The following is an 11,646-nucleotide window of genomic DNA, read 5'->3' on the forward strand; positions in this document are numbered from 1 at the left end:
CCTCTTTCCTTCCCGCCCTCTGTGGGTGGCGGCTGACTCCCCGCTTGCTGAGGCTTATCGCTCCAGCTTCCTCCACTCAGCTGCCCCGTTGCCTCGGCGGGGCCGCCTTTTGTTCCTCCCGGAAGGCGTCCCCCGCTGCTTTGCCGCAGCTGGATAAACGCCCGGCTGACAACCCGCGCCGGCATTCTCGGCGCGTGGGCCTCCCTCGGCTCTTCCGGCCCTGCAGGAGGTAAGCGGGACCCTTTGCTGCCCCGGGGGCCTTCCGGCGTCCCAGCTCCCCTGGGACAGTTTGTTTATTTGGTAAGAAACTGCTAACATATAATTAGAGGGGTTTTTAAACCTAATATTGTGATTTTTTTATACATCCTCTACTCTGTACCAACACTGGTTCCTGGAATGTAGCTGAATGTAACAGTACTGCCTTGCACCCAGGGACCTGTGTGAATACTCAGACATTGCAGACACAATCAATAGAAGAGTGTAGTTTATGTACTTTACAGCTAAGTCTTAACAGCTTAATTTAAATTGCTCCACAGTAAACTGAGACAAAATAGGGCATTCTAAGTATTTAATATGCAAATGAACAGACAAATAATCCTGCCTGCTTTGGTATTCTTTTACCTGATGCTGACACAAGCAGCATTTTTTTCTGTAATAAGAACTGCTCAGTCAAGTGATTCAGGTGCTGATAGCTCAGAGAAAACTGGAGAGCCTGCCTGTATGTACACTGAGAGCCTACTTCAACATGGTATTTAAACATATGGGTTGCCTATACACTTGCTCGTTGGTGTTTTAATTAGAACACTGCAGCATTGCCGCAGCCTTACGTGTATTAAGCCCCCATGCATTTTAAAATGGCCATGGGGCACTTCTTGAGTGAGGTTTAGATAAAGCATCCCGGGGCCATTTTTAAACATGCGGGGGTTTAATATATGTGATGGTGAAGCATTTTAATTAGAACAGCTGCCCAGAAACCACTCTAATTAAAACACCCTCCTGCCCACCTTTGAAGACATGCATAGGCAGCCATAAGCAATTCCTTAGCTGCATTGGAACTACTTACAGACTTTAGCTTGCACACATATTTAAATATCAACCTGTATCGAAGCCTGTATGAGTACTTCTACACATACCTTCATTAATTAGCAATATATGTAGCAAGGGTTACCCATCCACAAGACATTTGTGCTACATTATACAAAAAAGGAACTTGTTCACAAGCACAAAACATTAATTCAAACCATTTATCCTGAAATTTATAAATGTATTAATTATCTTTTGGCAACACAATTAAGCTATCTTGGGTAGTTTAAACTTGACTTACAGAGTATAGAGCAATGGGTAATGGAAAGCAGGTGTCCATATTCAACTGACGTTTAGGAGAAGACTGCCAAGCAACACTTGCTATTCTCAAATGCTTAATGAATGCCCCTGAAGTCATCTTAAAAGTGGTTGGTCTTTTCCTTTCTTGAAAAGTTGTCTTTTTTTGTTTTCTTAATGAAATGTTACTGCAAAATCCCTTTCCAAGGCCAAGAGCTAAATGGCTTATTCTTTACACCAGTTCCTTTTAACAGCAATAAATAGGCAAGAGATAGATAAATATGTTCACAAAGAGAAAGCCAGAGACCAGGTTACAATCAGCTCTCTGAAAAATACATTTAGACTCTGTAGAATACAGTGAGCAACAAGGAACTATCAGAATTGTTGGTTGCATTCTGGACACCTAGTTTAAAACTTTGTCTGGAGATTTGAAAACTAATGTCTCTGGGAAAAAGCATAGCCCTGAAGAAGACATAAGGGGCGCGTCCACACATGCAGGCACATGCGCTTGCAGCAACTCATACAGAAGCAGCACAAATTTGAGCTGGGGATTTTCGCCTCAGCACACATGCCCAGACATGCACTTTGGTGTGGGGCAAGTTGTGCCACTTGGGGCAAAATCACTCTGCCCAGCTCCTCCCTGATCTGCAGTGCTAATTTGTGCCGCTGTTTTCCCCCCCCTATAACTGCACACCCAAGCTCGTGGGGATGCAGCCAAACCATCTTGCACATGGTCACTGATGACATATAACCTGAGACAGCTACACTTACATTCTACATGTTTCTTATAGTCAGGCTAGTATTCATATTCTGAAAATGAATGCACAGATTTGGACGTGTTTCCAAGATTTTTCTGTACAGTTTCCAAAACCACTATTATAAAAGGCTTTTCTGCTTCTTGACTATTTCAGTGTGGGGATGACAAAATGTGAGCAATAAATTGGACACCTGCTGGAGGTTCTGTTGAAGTCCATGCTGATATTTTTTGTGATTATTGACTTTTAATGGCTTTGTTGGTCTTAATTGAGCTATTAGAAGCCCAGCCAGGTTTGAAATGGAAAAAAAATGCTTGTAGCATATGCCAGTGCTTGCCTATGTTGATTGAAATGGTGATTGAGAAGATGGCAGGAGCCTGCTCCCGATTTGCTTGGACCTGGTGGCTGCTGGGCTCAAATGTGCTGCAGCCTGTGAACCAAAAGCCTGTGTGCAGCAGGTGCACCACTCCATCCTTTTATACCAAACAGAAACAGTTGCTGCCATGGGCACTAAGGAGGAGGGAAGGTGCATTGACAGAAAATGGTAAAATGACAGAAATATGACAACAGTTTTGATAATAACTCTAAAAGAAGGTACTTTACTTAGGCATACAGGTCAGTTTCCTTCCAAAAGAACATTGATAGACACAGCTATGAAGTCTGGACTTGCTTGTTCCATACACTCAGAAAGTGTGAGAACTAGGATTGTTCTTTTTTTCTTTGGTTGCTACAAAATAGGACTCTGCCCATGATTTTCACTCATTTGCATCGGCCTGGGACCAGCCATAGCTTGACTCTGAGTCATTTGACTTGCATATACAGACATTGTGCCCTCTTCTGTGTGAATTATATGGCATTATGTTAGAGCTGGTTAACAGTTTCCCAACAGAACAGTTTTCCATCAGATGATTCCCATTCACAGAATGGAAACATTTTATGCGAAGGTATGGACCTTGTTTACATCACTGAGAAAAAAATTATTAGAATATTTCATTTTTATAGGGTTGGGACCCTTCATTTGGTCCTTTTTAGCATGTTACTGGATAACACTGGGTAACAAAACAATGAAGTGCAAACAAAGGTTTCAACTTTATCAAAATGCAAACAATTCTTAGACATTGACATTTCTTCCAAAATTTTTCAAATCTCAGAATTTCACACGAAATAGAAATTCTGGTATTTAACTGGGTCAACTCTGTATTTTACCCACATAAAGAATAGTCCTGGTATAGTGTTGAAATAGGAATGAAACCAAAATCTCTCTCTCTCTCTCACACACACACACACACACACACACACACACACACACACACACACCCCTCTCTTTGAAGAGCTCCTAGGTTTCACATGTCTGGCTCCTTCTTTGTTTCCTGTAATGTAGATATACCATTAAGAATTAATAATTATAGTTTGTGTGATTCCATTGCTTTTCCTCATACAGCTAAAAATGAAGGCCTATAAAAGATTACTCTAAGGTCTATAAGTTATACAGTATAAAATGTAAATATAATAATCTATGGTGGGTGTGTCCACATGAGACACTTACTGCAGAGTTGCCTAATTAACTCTGAAGTGAACATCTCAACATCTACACGTGACGCTATTAGTCAGGAATAAACTAATTTACTCCACAGCATGATATACGCCGGAGTTTATTGCTTCATGCTAACTGCATGTGTAGATGCACTCACTGGGGAAGTAACTCAAGAGAGTACCCTCCATTTATTTATCTTATGGATCACTGGTTCTTTTATAATTCATTCTTATGCACATTCTCTGTGTTATTTGCCAATTCCGTGAGGGTGTTTCAGAAAGTAATGACAGTTTCAAAATAAAATCATTTGTATGCAATGAGTGAGTGAGAAACTACACAGCATCGGAGAACACTGATGGTGGCATTGTTGAACACACCCATTGTTTATGCCTATGTAGGAAAGTGATGTAGTCCAGTAAATGATCAGTGCACACAAAATTTTTTATTTTTAAATGTTTTTTACTTTCTGAAATGCCTTTGTAGAAGACTTAGTTTCTATAGTCCAACCTAATTCAGCAGAATATTCAAATGCACGCTTAACTTTTGGGCCTGTGCTTAAATTTGGTGGGATTTAATCATAGGAATTAAATATGTCTTTTAAATTCTTTGCTGGACGAGGATGAATGTTTAAATGCTCCTTTGTATTTGTGCTGAATTGCTTAAATTCTATAGTTGTATTAATCCAAGAGTGTTGTACTGTAATTGTTGTTTCACATTAGTGCGCCATAGTTTTTTTCAGGAAAAAAAAGTATATTGAAGAGGCAAAGGTAGCCAGAGATAACTGGATAAAGTAGATATCATCTGGTACAGGATTAAGAGTCAATATTGGATTATCACTGAAGGAAGCATTTTGTAAAAATGGGTTACGGTCACAGAAAATTGATTGGTTTACATTAGTGATCTACCCGCTAAAGGTAGATTTTATATTTCTCTCTAAAGGCTTCTAGGATTTGTTGGAGTGATGGTAATTTTGTTAGTTACATATTTTTGGAAGCTCCTACATAAGATGAATTAGCTTGCTACTACTTTTCACATCTCCTGTGTCTGTGCAAGTTTCCTTCCTTTTTTAAGGAGTGTTGTTCTACCAGACAGCTTTGTAATTTGATCAAAACAGTAAAAATAAACAATCAAATATTGCAGACAGAAACACCATCACACAGCACCTCCATGTACACAGGGCCAGGTTTTACCATTTGCAGTTCGGCATGTTTTGATGGTTCTATTTAGTTTCCACAGGTTTTAAGGAGTAAATTTTACTTTATATACAGTTACTTGCACTGTTCTCACTGATACAGTCTATCAGTCCCCTCTTCTGTCTGTGTGGGTCTTTGGCATATTAGCAGGGGACATAGGAGTAGCTGCAGTGTCTGAACTCTTATTTAACTCATTCTGTATAATTGGTTAGATTTCTAGTTCATCATGTCCCTTTAAATGATGATATCAAGGCAGCAGAATTGATTGCTCAGCTCTGAACACAAAAACTATATTTTATTGTCAAGCCAGTGCCTTGTATCAAGATGTCTGTGAAATGTGGTAATTATGTAAAAACGGTTTGGAAGTTATTTCACAGAGAAAATCGTAACAGAAAAACTGCGGATCTTAGGTTTGGGTTTTGGCCCTACTTTTGTTAGCCATGAGTGTAGACTTGTGGAACCAGACAAGCCTGGTCTCCATTCTGGGGAGACCCATTTGTATTTCCATAATGCACACAAAAGGCTGCAGGTTAATACCACTCACTAGCCAAATCTGTCAAGTGAGACTTCACAATTACCACAGTTAAAAGCCCATCTGCTCTTCAACTTGCTTGTTCCTCAGCAGCTGCCTTGCAAATGGCAATGATATTCTCAAGCATAGTGTTGTTTTATTTTGAGGAATCTGAGGTCTTGTACAGAATAATGATTCCTATTAAGTAAGGAAAGAAAATCAAGAAGCATTTGGGCCATGAAACAGGTTTGCCATCTCTTGAAATTAAATACTTGTGTTTTTTCTTTAAAGCTCCAACTCCTAGAATCCTGGGATTGTGAGAGAGCCTTAGCTTTCATTAAAAAATATATTCAGGTTTTTACCTTTGTGGTTACAGAGGAAAGTTGAAAAATATCATGTGATAGCATTTGTAATAAGGGTAAATGCAACAAAAAGGCAAATAATGCAAACAATTATTATTATTTTTATTGTTGTTGTTATTGCTATTATTATTCTTTATAAATCATAATATGTTTAACTTAAGGTCATTCTGGAGGCCAGATTCATGATTTTGAATGCTGGGAGTAGCAATACTATAGTTACTTCCTAAACCATCCTAAAGCATTGCTGTATATTTCCTAAACACACAAGCAAATAATTAACGTAAAAGAAATCTTTTGTCTTAAACCAGTAAGTGATACGGTTGCGCAGTCAGATATATAGACACCAACGCTGGTCCTGAGAATGTAATGCCCATCATCTCATATTCTGGGAGACTTGTCCAGAATTGTTACACTGTTAAATTTGATCAGGAACTGTCAACAGTATTGTAAAAATCTCAGTACTAATGGTCCAGGTATATGCATGTACTTAGAGTTCCAGGAATAGCCACATCTCTGTGTCTTTAACAAGATTTCTCAGCAGACTGAATCTAATTTCTATTCCTTTGCCCTCACTGCCTGGTATAGTTTCTTTCTCTGACAAAAAAATAGTAAGTGACCAGATAGTAAGTGTACCAGATATCTGACACTACTATCAGAATCAGAATGATGCGGGGTGGCCTTGGCTTCAGGGGATGATAACTCTGCATATAAAAGTCATACTACTTCATATGGGGACGTTGAACATATCTTTATTACCTAATGATGTAAAGAGAATTTGTCGACATATTGAGTGCCTATACACGAGCACTGAGGCAGCTCCAATGTGCCACTCTAGTTTAAGGGTCCTCCCCACAAGCCCTGGAGCACATGTAAAAGTGCCCACTTCTGTGAGTGTTTCATCTAGTAGGGCTTCCTATGCAACCCAGGTGATTGACTACAAGATGAACATGAGCCACCAATGCAATGTTGCAGCTGGTCAAGCAGACAAAACCCTGGCTTACATATATAGATGCTTCTCAAGTAAATTTCAGGATGTCATCTTCCTGCTGTACTTGGCCTTGGTAAGGCTGCAGCTGGAGTACTGCATCCAATTCTGGGCTCCGCAATTCAAGAACATGGAGAAACTTGAGAGAGTCCAGAGGAGAGCCACGCGCATGATCAGAGGGCAGGAGAATAGGCCTTATGAAGGGAGGCTGAGAGCCATGGGACTCTTCAGCCTGGAAAAGCACAGGCTCAGGGAAGACCTGGTGGCTTCCTATAAGTACATAAGGGGTGTTCATCAGGATCTGGGAGAACATCTGTTCACCAGAGCGCCCCAAGGAAAAACAAGAACGAACAAGTATAAACTCCTCCAAGGCTGTTTTAGGCTGGACATAAGAAAAAATTTCTTTACTGTCCGAGCCCCCAGGACCTGGAATAGACTCCCTCCAGATGTGGTGCAGGCACCTACTCTGGACTCATTCAAGAAATGAATGCTTGGATGCTTATCTTGCTGGGATCCTTTGACCCTAACTGACTTCCTGCCCCTGGGGCAGGGGGATGGACTTGATGATCTTCAAGGTCCCTTCCAGCCCTAATGTCTATGAAATCTATTAAATCTATGTGTGCAGGACTGCAGCACACTGAGCTGGGTCAGAGCAGCCCTGACTAGCAGGGGAGCTGGGGGGTCAGCCTGCCAGCCTGAGGCTGCTCCCCCTGGCTCAGCATACTGTGGAGGGGCCGGCTGGGGCACGAGTGTGCTCCAGTATGAGACTAGCAAGCAGGCAGCCCCCTCACTGAAGCACCCTCGTGCCCCAGCCAGACCTGTCAGCATCTACGCGTGCATTGGTGACGTAAATAATGCCACCATAGGATAGTACTTGTGTTGACAAGTGCTATCCTATGGCAGCATTTATCAGTTTATTGTGGCCTAATAGGGCCACATGTGTAGACGCTGAGATTTTACTGCAATGCTAATTAGGCAACTCCGCAGTAAGTGTCTCATGTAGATGCACCCACTGTTTCTTACAAGTAGAATTTGAACATTTGACAAGGCTGACTTGAGGAGAGGCGACAGGTGAAGAGATATCATAGGACTACAGGGATGGAAATACAAAGGATGACACAACATTTTTCTTTAAAAAGTACTAATCGTTCAGGTAGCTGAAGAACCCAAACAAAAGGAGGAAAAGAATGAAAGAAGGAAAACTGCTTGCTACAGCTCCTCCAGCATGCAAGGAGCTGGGAGGGGCAAGGAAATGGTAGTTTGCCTGAAGTGGGGCAGTTTGTCTCACACCAAAGTGCACATGTGGGAGCGTGCGCTGTGGCAAAAAGTAGCAGCACAGATTTGTGCTGTTACTTTTTTTGCCGCTGAAGGCCCATGCCACTGCATGTGGGAATGTGCCCAATGAGGGCAAAATGAGGGATGAAATCTCACTATATACTGATCAAATTTCTGATCAAATTATGGTTTGTGCCCTTGAAATATATAAGTAAAAAGCAGTTTAGGTGAATTGCAGAAAGTATGCCAAGGTGTAGTCTTTGTTAATAAAGGAAGAATTGGGAATCTATGGAAGAGGACATAAACCTCTAATACTGAAAAGGCATCTATTAAAGAACGAAACTAGCTGGCAGATCCCATAGTTAAGGCAAACATTAAGCCAGGTGGATGAGTGAAGAAGGAAAATTGTAGATCAATAATAATGGAGCTATAGAAAAATTCTGAGTTTCATGTTTTAATGGTGCAGTAACTGAAGTGTTGAAGCAGAATCTTTGGGTGCAGTCAGCAAAACTAAATAAATGTACAGAGAAAGAACAATATTACTGGAAAAATAAATTGTCTGAAAAGAACCTGAGGTAAATTTTTAGACAGCTGCAGCAGAAGGATGAGAAGAATATAATGATAAATGGACAGTGGGATTGATTTTTGCAAAGAACTGTGGGAAAGGAAGGCATCATACAATCCTTTGGCAAAGTGGATTGAAAAAAATGAAATGTGAATGGAGTGGTGTGATTAATCAAAGTGAAGTGCAGATCACAGATGAGGATGTATAAAAAAAACTGAGAAAAGAATCTAATTGGAAACACTGGGAAGGGATGGAATCCACAATTATGTCTAAAAAGCTTAACAAACTTATATCCTCAGCTCAGAATACATTATAAACATTAGAAAAAGTTGTACCTAACTAGATAGTGGAAGGAAGTACTATGATCATTAAAAAGAACCCAGAAAGGAAACAGCTGACTCTGAATGCTTAAGACTTGCTTGCTGATGATCTGGAAACTCCTTGTTGGAATCATTAGTGAAAAATTGGTCAGGCTTGTTGAAACTAATGATACGTTTTCTTAGGAGCAGGAAGGATATTGAAGATGTGCTGTGGGGGCAAAGAATCATCTGATGGTAACAAACTATACTGATGGATGCCAGAAAAAATGTAAAAGAACCTATATGTAAATTAGTTGGATTATGCTAAAGTACATAATAGTCTGTCCATATGCATGGTTTATAAAACAGCTTGAACTGATGAAAGTATATCTTCTGTTGGTGGAATTTATATGAAATAACTTGGAAAGGTATCTTCTCTACCCAGAATACAAAGGTGAAATAGTAGACAAGCTAAGAGTACATCACAGGATCTTCCAAGGTTACCTCATGTCACCTTTGCTCTTCATTATATCCCTGTAACCATTGTCTTCATTACCAAAGCACACAAGGAAAGGCTCTTAAATGACTAAAAAGGAGAAGTCTATTTCCAGTGGATTTTGTATGAATTACTTGAAACTATTTGAACAGAATGGTTTGGAGCTTAATATGCTAGCTAAAACTAGAAACTCTCTTGAAAGATGGAGGAATGGCATTTGGTTTAAACAAGTGCGCATATGTATTTATAATGCTAAAAGAGCTGCAAAAAATGTCACAAAGAAAATAATTAAATAATGGGAAAGTAGAAGACAGCAGTAGTGTTGCATATTATAAATATTTAGGAGTTCTTCAGAGGGAAAAAGTTTGTGATGAAGAAACAGGGAGTATTGAAAAAATATCAGTCAAACTCTTGAAGATGAATTAAAACTCTTGAAAATGAACTTCAAAGCACAAAATAGTATTTAGGCAATAAATATGTGTAACATTCTAGATATGTCATGTTCCACTACAGTAGTAAATTAGATAATGATTGAAGGGAGGTGGGCAGGGGGCTAGGAGGAAGTTAGCAATGTAGAAGTTCATGAACATGAACTCCGCTGTAATTGAGATTTATGTTGACAAGAAGGATAGTGGAAAAGGCCTGAGAACAGTCAAAGAAGTTGTGAAACAAGAGGTTGTAGACTGATTACAACTTGGATCAGATTCCAAAACTAAACCAGGACCATGCTCCTACTGAGGGTAAGCCATTAGACACTAAAATAAACGTAGGCAGAAATAGATGGGAAAAGAACAACACAGAACTTTTTTAGAAAAAACTCATGAAGAGAAGGTGGCCAATTATAAGTAGCTTTGTCAGTGGTGGATTGAAAAGGAAAAACTGCAAGTTTAATTATGGGTGCATGGGAACAGATTACCTGCACAAGATACATTAAAGCAAAAATAGATGGTAAGAAAGATGTGGCCTGAATGTAGGGAGTGCAGCCACATCCCAGAAATTATCAGGGGTATTGTAATGGTTGCACCAAATTGGCTGGAAAGTACTAGAAAATAAGAAATTGTCACTGTTGTGCACTGGGTGCTCTGCAAGAAATATGGACCACAAGCTGAAGAGAACTGTTAACCCCATTGCCCAGAAAAGGTATAGAAAATAAGATTGTAAAAACATTAAGAGATTTTTCAGCCTTTACTATGAGAAAAATATATGCTAGAACAGGGTGGGCAAAATACGGCCCACGGGCCGCATGCAGCCCGCAAAGCCATTCTATCCAGCCCATGGGGCCCCTAAAAAATGTAGAAAATTAATATTTCTCTGCCCTTGGTTTCTGTCAAAAATGCAGGAACCAAGGGCAGTAGGACCCAGGGGAAGCCCGGCAGGCTCCAATAACAGTGGGACCTGCCTGGCCCCATCCTGCCCCACAGCCAGAAGCCCCAGCTGGGGTTTGTGGGCTGGGATCATGTGGCTGCCCTGACGCGGGAAGCTCAGGTAAGTGCGGGTGTGGGGAGACCCCCACACGGGAAGCTCAGGTAAGTGCGGGTGTGGGGAGGGGGGGGGGCAGGCAGGAAAGGAACAATAGGGGGGAGGAAGCAGCCCCTCCCCATCCACACCCAGTGCCCTGCACTGCAGCTGCTTGCAGCCTGAGTGAAGTTGCCTGTGTCTGCTCCGGACAGCCCCATGCGGGGTGTGAGCGCCTGCAGCATGGGGCACAGGGCATGGGGCGGGGGAGGGGCTGCTTCTCCCCCCCACACAGCTTTTTCCTGGGCTCCTTCCCTGCATGGAGAAAAGCGGCCCGACCCACACCTGGTGCCCCATGCTTCAGGTGCTTGCAGCCCACATGAGGCTGTCCGGAGCGGGCATGGGCAGCCCCACGCAGGCTGCAAGCAGGGTGCCAGGCATGGGGCAGGGCTGCTTTCTCCCCTCCTGCCCCATGGTCAGCACCAACTTGTAACCTGGCCCCACTGCCAGGCTTGGCATTGGGGTGGGTTACAAGTTGGTGCTGAGCGTGGGGAAAAGTGGCCCCTTACCTGCCCCATGGCCAGCGCCCCGCGCTGTAGCTGCTTGTAGCCCGCATGAGGCTACCTGTGCCTGCTCAGGACAGCCCCGCACAGGCTGCAAGTGGCTGGGGCAGGGGGGACCCGCCACGGGGCCGGGGGGGGGCTCGGTCCCGGCTTCTTCCCTGCGGGTGAGCAGGGGGTCGGGGTTGGGTTTCCCGTGCTGCCTATACGGTGGGGCTGGGGAGCACTGGGTGTGAATGCGGGGGGAAGCCAGTGGGAGCACAAGGCCTGCACCAGTGTCCTGGGGCCAGTGCTGGTGGGGCCCCGAGCAGGAGCGCAGGGGACCAGGGGGTCAGC

Source organism: Alligator sinensis, unplaced genomic scaffold (assembly GCF_000455745.1).
Source record: "Alligator sinensis unplaced genomic scaffold, ASM45574v1 scaffold1091_1, whole genome shotgun sequence".
NCBI classification, from domain to species: domain Eukaryota; kingdom Metazoa; phylum Chordata; order Crocodylia; family Alligatoridae; genus Alligator; species Alligator sinensis.